The following is a 9,046-nucleotide window of genomic DNA, read 5'->3' on the forward strand; positions in this document are numbered from 1 at the left end:
TCTCAGTAGAGATCTACATTCAGTTTCTGTTGGCCTGCACTTCTTTGCTGCTTCATCCATTTTGTCTAGATTGGTTGCTGTATATGTATGGCCACATGTGGGGCACGCTCTGAATGGGTATTCCTTCAGCCTCTGTAAACTTTGCCTCCCTATTCTCTGACAAGGATATTCTTGTTACCGTTTTAAAGAAGGTGTGAAGGATTCACATTTTGGTCATCCTTCTTGACATTCAATAGTTCTGTGCATCTAGGGTAATTCAAGCATTTGCGCTAATAGCCTCTTATCAATGAGAGTATGCCATGTGTGTTTTAATGTGATCGGTTTACCTCACTCAGGATGATATTTTCTGGTTTCATCCATTTGCCTATGAATTTCAGAAAGGCATTGCTTTTGATAACTGAGTAATATTCCATTTTGAAGATGTACTACATTTCCTGTATCCATTCCTCTATTGAAGGAATCTGGATTCTTTCCAGCTTCTGGCTATTATAAATAATGCTGCTATGAACATAGTGAATCATGTGTCTTTTTTATATGTTGGAGCATCTTTTCGGTATATGCCCAAGAAAGATATAGCTGGTTCTTCAGTTAGTTCAATGTCCAATTTTCTGAGGAACCTCCAGACTGATTTCCAAAATGGTTGTACCAGTCTGCAGCCCCACCAACAATGGAGGAGTGTTCCTCTTTCTCTACTTCCTCACCAACATCTTTTATCACCTGAGTTTTCATCTTATCCATCCTGACTGGTATGAGGTAGTATCTCAGGGTTGTTTTGTTTTGCATTTCCCTTTTGACTAAAGATGTTGAACATGTATTTAGGTGTTTCTCTGCCATTCTAAATTCTTCAGCTGTTAATTCTTTGTTTTGCTCTGAACTCCATTTTTCAATAGGGTTATTTGTTTCCCTTTAGTCTGACTTCATGAGTTCTTTGTATATTTTGGATATTAGCCCTCTAACTGCTGTAGGATTGTAAAGATCTTTTTCCAATCTGTTGGTTGCTATTTTGTCCTAACAAGAGTGTCCTCTGCCATACAGAAGCTTTGTAGTTTTATGAGATCACATATGTCAATTCTTGATCTTAGAACATGAGCCATTGGTATTTTGTTAAGGAAATTTTCTCCAGTGCCCATGTGTTCGAGTTGATTCCCCAATGTTCTTCTATTAGTTTGAGTGTATCTAGCTTTATGTGGAGGTACTTGATGCAGTTGGAGTTATGCTTTCTACAGGGTAGTAATAATGGATTAATTTGCATTTTTCTACATGCTGACCTCCTGTTGAACCAGCACCATTTTCTGAAAATGCTATCTTTTTTTACATTGGATAGTTTTGGCACTTTTCTTAAAAATTAAGTGATCACGGGTGTGTGGTTTCATTTCTGGGTCTTCAGTTCTATTCCACTTGTCTATTTGGCTGCCTCTGTCTCAATGCCATACAGTTTTTATCACTATTGCTCTGTAATACTACTTGAGTTCATGGATAATGATTCCCAAGGAAGTCCATTATTGTTGAGGACAGTTTTAGCTATTCTGTGTGTTTTGTTATTCCAGATGAATTTATGAACTTTTCTGTCTAACTCTATGAAGAATTGGATTGGAATTTTGATGGGGATTGGAATGAATCTGTAGGTTGCTTTTGGTACAATGTCCATTTTTACTCTATTAATCCTGTCAGGACATGGACATGGGAGATCTTTCCATCTTCTGAAATCTCCTTCACTTTCTTCAGAGACTTGAGGTTCTGCCAAATGCTCATATTTTTATTTGCTTGGATAAAGTCACCCAAGATATTTTATATTATTTGAGGCTATTGTGAAGAGTGTCATATCCCTAGTTTCTTTCTCTGCTTGTTTAGCTTTTGTGCAGAGTTACTTTTATACCCAGCCACTTTGCTGAAATTGTTTATCAGGCTTAGTAATTCTCTTGTGGAACTTTTGGGGTCACTAAGTATACTATCATATCAACTACAAACAGTGCTATTTTGACTTCTTCCTTTCCAATCTACATCCCTTTGACCTCCTTCAGTGTGTGCTTGCTCTGGCTAAGATGTCTAGAACTATATTGAATAAGTTGTGAGAGAGTGGGTAGCCTTGTCTAGTCCCTAATTTCAGTGTGATTGTTTTAAGTTTCTCTCCACTTAGTTTAATGTTAACTACACATTTGCTATATATGTTTAGGTATGGGCCTTAAATTCCTGTACTTTCAAGGACTTTTATCATGAAGTGATGTTGAAGTTTGTCAAAACTTTCTCAGCATCTAATGAAAGGATCATGTGGTTTTTATCTTTAAGTTTGTTATATAGTGGTTACGTTGTTTGTTTTCTGTATATTAAAGCATCCCTGCAAGCCTGGGATGAATCCTACTTAATCATAGTGGATGATTGTTTAATGTGTTGTAAGATTAGGTTTTTAAGAATTACATTGAGTATTTTTGTGTCGATATTGATAAGAAAATTCGTCTGACGATCTCTTTCTTTTTTGGGTCTTTCTGTGTTTTAGTGATTAGAGTATTTGTGGCTTCATGAAAGCAATTTGGTAGTACTCCATCTGTTTCAATTTTATTAAAGAGTTTGAACAGTATTGTTTTGTTATTTTCAATGAATTTTGGATGGATATCTGCACTAAACCAATCTGATCATGGACTCTTTGGTTGGGAGAGTTTTGGTGATTGCTTGTATTCCTTTGGGAGTTATGGGTTGTTTAAATGGTTTACTTTTCCTGATTTAGCTTTGGCACCTTGTATTTGTCTAGAAAGTAGTCCTTTTTCTCCAGATTTTCAAGTTTCATTGAACATAGCCTTTTGTAGTACAATGATTTTTTTTTTTTAATTTCCTCTGATTCTGCTGTAATGTCTCCCTTTTTAATATTTGATTTTGTTAATTTGGACACACTCTCTGTTTCCTTCTGTTAGTCTGGTTACGGGTTAATGTATCCTGTTGATTTTCTCAGAGAATTAGTTATTGGTTCTGTTGATTCCTTGTATTGTCACTTTTCTTTTTTCTACTTGGTTGATTTCAGCACTGAGTTTGATTATGTCCTGCCTTCTACTACTCCTGCATGTATTTGCTTCTTTTTGTTCTAGAGGTTTTAGGTGTGCAGTCAAGCTACTGATGGATAGTCTCTCCTGTTTCTTTCTCCAGGCACTCAGAGCTATGAGTTTTCCTCTTACCACAGCTTTCATTGTGTTCCAAGAGTTTGGTATATTGTACCTTCTTTTTCATTGAATTATAAGAAGTCTTTAATTTCTTACTTTAATTTTTCCTTGACCAAGTTATAATTGAGTAGAGCATTATTCAACTTCCATGTATATGTGGGTGTTCTTTCCCGATTGTTATTGAAGGACAGCCTAAGCCCATGGTAGTCTGGTAGAGTGCATGGAATTATTTCTATATTTCCATATATTTTGAGGCCTGCTTTTTGAATGATTATATGATCAATGTTGGAGAAAGTGCCATGAAAGGCTGAGAAGAAGTTAAATCCTTTTGTTTTGGATAGAATGTTCTCTACATATCTCTTAAGTCCATTTGGTTTATTCCTTCTGTTAGTCTGTCTATGTCTCTGTTTAATTTCTCTTTCCGTGATCTGTCTAGTGGTGAGAATGGGGTGTTGAAAGCTCGTACTCTTATTATTTGTGCTGCTATATGTTCTTTTAACTCTAGTAAGGTTTCTTTCATGTATGCAGGTGCCCTTTTATTTTGAGCATAGATATTTATGATTTCAAGTTCATCTTGGTGGATTTTTCCTTTGATGAATATTAAGTGTCCTTCCTTATGCTTTTTGATGACTTTTGGTTGAAAGTCAATTTTATATGATATTATAATGGCTACTCCAGCTTGCTTCTTCAGATCATTTGCTTGGAAAGATTTTTTCCAGCCTTTTACTCTGAGGTGGTGTCTGTCTTTGTCTCTGAAGTGTGTTTCCTGTAGTGCAAAATGCTTTGTCCTCATTACATATCCAGTGTGTCAATCTGTGTATTTTTAGTGGGGAATTGAGTCCATTGATGTTGAGAGATATTAAGGAATAGCGATGATCACTTTCTCTTATTTTCATAATTGGAGGATAGTTAATGTTTGTGTGCTTCCATTCTCTTTATTTTGTTGTGAAAAGATTAATTCTTGCTTTATTATTTTACTTGCCTCCTTGTTTTGGGATTTGCCAGTTAGTGTCCTTTGTATTACTGGATATTTAGAAAGATATTGTGTAAATTTGGGTTTGTCATGGAATATCTTGGTTTCTCCATCTATGTTAATTGAGAATTTTGCTGGATAATGTAGCCTAGGATGGCATTTCTGTTCTCTTAGGGTATGTATGATATCTGTCCAGGATCTTCTGGCTTTCATAGTCTCTAGTGAAAACTCTGGTGTAATTCTGATTGGTTTGCCTTTATATGTTATTTATACATATACTTACTGCTTTTAATATTTTTATTTGTTTTGTGTATTTGGTGTTTTGACTATTATGTGATGGGAGGGTTTCCTTTTTTGGTCCAATCTATTTGTAGTTCTGTAGGCTTTGTGTATGTTTATGGGCATCTCTTTCTTCGGATTAGGGAAGTTTTATTCTATAATTTTGTGGAAGATATTACTGTCCCTTGATGTTAGCAGTCTTCACCCTCTTCTATACCTGTTATCTTTAGGTTTGATCTTCTTGTTGTGTCTTTAATTTCCTGTGTTTGGGGCTAGGAGTTTTTTTTTTTTTGTTTTTTTTGTTTTTACATTATCTTTGACAGTTGTGTCAATGTTTTCTAAGGAATCTTCTGCTCCTTAGATTATGTCTTCCATCTCTTTTATCTTGTTGGTGACGCTCACATCTATGACTCCTGGTCTCTTTTCTAGGTTTTCCATCTCCAGGGTTGTCTTCCTTTGTGCTTTCTTTATAGTTTCTTTTTTCCATTTTTAACTCCTGGATTTTTTTGTTCATTTTTTCTCCTGTTTTTTTTTTTTGTTTTTTGTTTTTCCATTAGTTCTTTAATGTACATTTGTGTTCCCTCTTTCTGGGATTCTATTTGTTTACTTCTGTATTTTCTGTTGTCCTGTATTTTCTTAAGGGAGTTATTTATGACCTCCTTAACATCCTCCATGATCATGATAAAATGTGAACTTAAATCTAGATCTTGCTTTTCTGGTGTGTTTGGATATCCAGTGTTTGCATTGTTGGGAGATTTGGGCTCTGATGAGCCCAAGTAGTCTTGATTTCTGTTGTTTGAATTCCTGTTATTGCCTCTATCCATCAGGTTGTCACTGGAGTTAGCCTGTCTTGCTCTTTCTGACAGTGGCTTGACCGTCCTGTAGGCTCATGTGTCAGGACGGCTGTAGACATGTTTTCCTTTTTTGTTTATACCCTGTTATGGGAACAGAGTATTCTTACCTCATGCATGCAGTTTTTCCTGTCCACTGGCTTTCAGCTTCCCTTTTGGCTGGAACCAGAAGGAACTTCACATATTACTCTTATATCCTTCTGTTGGGGGGAGGGAGCACAGAAGGCACAAGGTGTTTTCCTATTGAGTCAGGAATCTGGGCAGAGAGTAGTCTCCTCTGGTTTCCCAGGAATGTCCACTCCTCTGAAGTTCTAGTTCTTCCACTTTCAGGATTTGTGTGCAGGGAGCTATTTGACCAGTTCTGTTCAGATCCAGGCACAGTCTGGAACATGGTGCTCCTGCAGTTTTATTCCTCCTATATTCCTTTGTCCAGAGGCACTATGCTGTTTTGTCTTGGGCCAGAGATGTGGGTAATGGTGGGCAGAAGTTGCGGTCTCTGTGCCTTGTATGCTCAGTATTGCCCAGACTCCTGGGTGATCAGCTCTCTCTCCCACATCATCTAGGAGCAGGGAGCTCTGGGTCAGGATCAGCAAGGTTCAGGAGCCAGATAGAAACCGGAAGTGCCTGGTCCCAGAGGAGTTCTGCTTTTGCATGTCCTGAATCCACTAGTCAGGTCACTTAGAGCAGAATAGTTGTATTCACCTCTGGTCTCAGGCTTGAAGTTGCTTCTCAGGCTGCCATTCAGCTCTCAACGAGAGTTGCAACCAGAATTGTCTACTAGGAGGCCCAGATGGAGCTAGGTGTTTTTTTTTTTTTTTGTTTTTTTTGTTTTTTTTTTTTTTTTTTTTGTTTGTCAGGAATGTGAGCAGAGTTCTCAGGAGTTTCTGCTCTTCTGATGGTCTAAGTGTTCCCCACCCCACAGAAGATTTGTGTGTAGGATATTGTTTGGAGCAGTTCCGATCCATATGCCATTTGTACTGCAGGACTCCTGCTCCTATATTCATGTGTCCAGCGGCACTATGCAGTTTCCTCTTGGGCTAGGGATGTGGGCCCAGGTGGGCAGAAGTGGCAGTCTCTCCATCCCTGAAGTCTAAGTACTGCCCAGTCTTCTGGGTGATCAGCTCTCTGTCAGACAGAGTTTCCAAAGGAGTTTCAAATGTTCATTCCCTATACTACAGGTCTCCAGTCTTTCCAATTCTCCTCCAAATGTTTTGGAGAAGACATCTCTTGTCAAGGCGAGGTACAACAGGCCCCATCAGTCAAAGAGGGCTGCAAAATTTCTACTTTTAAAGGTAATCTCAATGATTTCTCATATTCCACAAATGGATTAAGTCCTGCCCCCTCTCCACATGTGACTTTAATACCTTCGCCAGCTGCGAAACATGGGAGAAAGCTATGTCCACTCACAAAGACAGTCAAAGTTGTCCCCCATCTCCACCAAAGTGCCTTATGCAAACTGCTTCGGGTTAAAAGCATTTGAAACCTGATTCTGCTAACAAAGTGGATTTCATAACTTCTCTATTAAACCAAGAGAACGTTCAGACTTCTCCACTTTTAAAAATGTCTTAAATCATCACTTATGGTCCGAGGGCGACAAAATGCAGTCACAAATACCCAAGTGAACCTCATAACACACATAACACCCCAAGCATTGACAAAACTTTCTGCATGTACACCATTAGATCAAGGACAATTGTCAATTTCAGAGTGGGTCTTGAGAGTTCCACCCCCATGCAGGATGTGGTAGAAAATTCTGAGTCCAACCAGGAGACTCTTGTGCCTTCTGCACATAAAATAATGTAATCTAGCACACTCAACATCTCCCCCCATACTTCAAATGTCCCTATACAACAAAGAATTATTCAAATATCCACTACCACTGAAAAGGACCCTCCTGACTTGTCATCAGGACCAAAAGAGACAAGTTTGTCAGAACACAGTCAATGAGCCATGCAGACTCCATATTTATACAATGTGCAGAGAAGATAAAACATCACCTAAGTCCTCAGGGGACTCTAGGTCATTCTGTCCTGTAAGGAGGGGTTCCAAAATTTTCCACATATACATCAGAGGTGCTAGAATTTCCCAAAACTGTGAAGGATTCTCTGAGTAGTAATTTATCTCATAAAGAGACTGTGGGACAAGAAACATCTACAAAAGAAGTTCTACCAACAGCCACATCTTGAGAAATGTCTTGTGGATGTGACACATGTACAAAAAATGTTCTAGGAAATATTCCATCTGTAGAGAATGTTATGGATCCAACTATATGTGAAGCAGGAGTGGTGTGACATGATTTGCAAACACCAGTGTCTGTAGCATTCTCGACATCTGAGGAAACGGATTCCTTGTATTCCATTAGTGAAAAAGAATGCATACGACCTCCTCAAACTTCACAGGAGGCTATAGGAATTTCCTTATCTCCTGAAGATCAGCCATCTTCCCCAACTACAGAAGATGCTACACACTCTTCCAAATATGCACAAAGGGTTGCCAGTCCTTCTTTATACACAAAAGCAGACCAGAACATCTGCCAAATAACTCAAAAGCTCTGGGTTTTACTTCATCTTCTGAAGGGGCCTTGGAACCTGTTTTGACTCTCAAGCAGGCTAGGGAACCTGACACATCTGCACAAAAGTTGGTTTCCACTTCCCCAGAAGAAGAATTTTTTTTGGAACTTCCACAATTACACAACAATATCTACAAACATCCTTATCTGCTCGTGAGGCTCTCAGATCTCTCAAATATGTCCATGATGCTCTAGGAGAAGTCACATCTTCAGACATAGCTCCAATAACTTACCGCCATTCTGACGTCAAGTAGGATATCTACACATATATATGGTACATTAAGACCTTCGTCATCTGAGAAGGAAATCTTAGGATCTACTGCATCTGAACAGCATGCTTTACAACTATCCCCAGCTACCCAAGTAGATTTACTTCACATGTCCACTCTGGGGAGAAATAGTAGACATTCTCCCTCTTCCAAAGTGGACCACAGTCATCCAGTTTCTAGAAAAAAGGGTTAAGATTCGATCCTTCTGATGGAGTCTTGAGAAATTTCTCCTCTAAGGAAGACACTTTCAACCTTCCCCGTTCTGCCAGAAGGGATCTTGTGCCATCTTCTGCTGCCAAAGAGACACCAAAACTACAACTACTCCTCAGGTGAGTCCCACACCTCCATCTGAACAAAGGTCCTTGGAATTTTCAAAAAATGACAAAGGAATTATGACAAGTTGCCAATCCTTACAAGGGCATGCTGGACATTACATTTTGTCCCAAGATGCTCAAGTACCACCTCCTTCTACCCACGAGTCATGTTCACCCTCAAACCTTTTTTTTCAGGCAATTTCTTCACCCCTCTCTGGGGCTCCAGAAAGTGATCTCCATGCTCAAAGTGATTTGTAATTGTGCAAATTAGACTTCAAAAATACAAAACCTTTTTTTTCCAAAGGTCTGAGTGATAGTCCACAGCGAAAAAAAATCATTTAGACCTTGTGCCATTAGCCCAAGTATATCTGAAAAATTCCATGTCTACTAACGCATCTAAAAATCAATCTGGCTCTAGCACTCTTCATGGAAAACATTTACAATCAGCCATACAATCCCCGGGACCATCAAAATCTAAAAAGGGTTATGTAGAAACTTTACCATCTGCCCAAAGGTCTTTAGGATGTTCAGCAACTTCTCCATGAGCTTGGTTAATCCAGAGAACAAAAGAACTAAAGCCATTTGCCCATGGTGTTTTCCTAAGAACCACACATCTCTTCTTTTCTTTTATACCAAGACAGA

This window comes from Rattus norvegicus, chromosome Y, assembly GCF_036323735.1.
Source record: "Rattus norvegicus strain BN/NHsdMcwi chromosome Y, GRCr8, whole genome shotgun sequence".
NCBI lineage: Eukaryota > Metazoa > Chordata > Mammalia > Rodentia > Muridae > Rattus > Rattus norvegicus.